The sequence below is a fragment of the Camelus ferus genome, chromosome 4 (assembly GCF_009834535.1).
Source record: "Camelus ferus isolate YT-003-E chromosome 4, BCGSAC_Cfer_1.0, whole genome shotgun sequence".
Classification (NCBI taxonomy): domain Eukaryota; kingdom Metazoa; phylum Chordata; class Mammalia; order Artiodactyla; family Camelidae; genus Camelus; species Camelus ferus.
Window position 1 is genome coordinate 18,767,966 of NC_045699.1, and position 2,331 is coordinate 18,770,296.

Below are 2,331 nucleotides of genomic sequence, written 5' to 3' on the forward strand. Positions count from 1 at the left end.
CTTAAGAGTTCCCACTATACCTGGGCCCAAAGAGGTTGCATAACTTGGGAGTTTTCAGATAATTATAGTGAGTCCTGGGATGCTTCACAACTTGGGGAAGGCCTCGCTTGTGCCATTGACAGCGACATGCTGAAAGGCCACTAGATGGCAATGTTACTCCAATAGTCTCACCTGGTCCCTCCCACCCCGGCGGCTAAGGCTTTCTTTGTTCATGGGCATTTATCAAGGTCTTTGTGCATTTTCTGTCCCCCAGGGTCCCTGGCCTTACAGTCAGCCACTTTGCCATCAGTACAATACAAAAAGCCTCTACTGACTTTATTGCTATTTGTTACCTTTATAAAAATAGCATTATGGTCTCTGTGCTCAATTGCAAAAGCAGCTGAATCACGTTTTGTTTTAGTGAGAAATATAAACTAAGCCAAAAAAACCCAGCGGAGGTTGATCTTTCCCTTTTCGTGAGTTAATACCCAGAAAGACTGGCCAGGTGAGCTGGGTGCCACCAGGCCTGCAGGTGGTCAGAGAGAGAAGTGCCCAACTGAGACAAAAATAACTCCTTAAACTGCGGGGAGGGGCTGCCAGCCCCCACAGGGTGGGGCAAGAGGAGACAGCCCCACCCCAGAGAGAGTGGAGGAGGAAAACCCACATAGATTAAAAATTTCTTATAGAAAAATTCAACAACATAAAAGCAGAATAGCACGACAGACCCAGACACGGTCTTGAGGCATGTCTGAGTCTGTAAACCAGGAAGAGTTTTGAGGAAGAAGTAAACTCACAGTTGAGGGCTCCTACGGCCTAAATTCTCAGCCCTCTCGGTCTCCCCCCTCTGGCCCCTCAGTGTCAAGTCCTCACGAGAGAAGGGGGCTGGGGTTGGAGTGCTGGTCTTTGAGGGCAGTCGGGGAGGCTGAGCTGTGGAGGTACCAATTTCATCACCAGAAAAGGTTTGAATCCTGGCTTAGTGTTCTGCCATGGGCTTCTTTATCTGGGTGGCTCCTAAGGACATCTGAATACCCAGAAAATTCTGCGTGTGGGCATTTTCCTAGGGAGAAGTCCCACTGCTTCCACCAGATTGTCAAAGGGTTCTGTGGTCACCCCTCACCCTGGCCAGAAAAAAGTCTAAAAAGCTAGTTGTAATGATACTGCTGATCCACTTTTTCTTCTCTGATGGTCATACTAGCCTTAAATTTTTTTTGAGGGGGAGGTAATTATGTTTACTCATTGTTAAAAGAGGTACTGGGGATTGAACCCAGGACCTTGTGCATGCACTCTACCACTTGAGCTATACCCTCCCCCCTTAGTCTTTTAAATATTATAACCTCCTGTTCCCCAACTCAGATCCAGTTGCTTGCCTCCCAGAAGTCAGTGAGTGTTGGTTGGAAAGGAAAGGTTGCTTTATTCAGGAGCTCAGCAATCTGGGAAGAACGTATCCAAAAACCAACTCTGAAGATTCTGCTCAACCACGAAAGTTTTTAAAAGAAAAAGGGGAAGTTAATTGTAGTTAATCATTTGGGGAGGGGGGTCAGAGTCTCCATTATCATCCACTCTGTGCAGACTTTATTCCGATTGGTTGGTGGTGAGGTACAGGCGGTGTTCCAGGAATCTTGTGCTCAGCCTGAAGTTACCGTCCTCCACCTGGGTCAGGGCCTTAGTTCCCACAGAACTCAAAGGTGTTATGTATATACCTTGAGGAGGAACCAGGACCTTGCTTTAGTTGCTGCACTATTGTTTCTTGACTGCTCCTCCTTTGTCTCCGCGTTCCCTCCCTTCCCTGATGAGCAACTGTTTAAATCTGCCCGTTGGAACTCAGGGAAGGTCAAGGAGGCTGAATGAAACCTATTTCCTACAAACAGGGAACACAGAAAGGATTTGTATCCGGGAGGGCCCCACAGGACCCTGCTCTGTGTCACTACAAATCCTTTAATTAAAAACAAATTTAAAAATTAAGAAAAATAGGTAGATAAGGAATTTTCCTGCTAAGCTCATTTACTATTTCCTGTTGTTAACATGATTCTCTTTCCATTGACTGGATGAACTCCAGCACAGAAGAGTTGTTTTCTCTATTTGAGATTTTTATATCCATATGACATAATTATAGAATTGTCAAACATAAGCTGCCTCTAGGTACTTTATACTGGAAATATGTAGGTGGATGAATTTCACAGCTCTGAGAAGAAACTAACAATTAACTAATTTTAAGTATGTTTAATAACAGTGATACCCAAATTCATTAATAAATGAACTTGAGCAAAAGTACTTTACAATACAATCCAGTAAACGCATTTTTCACTGCAGATATTGCAGAAATCATTTTGGAAATAAACACAAACATAGTCA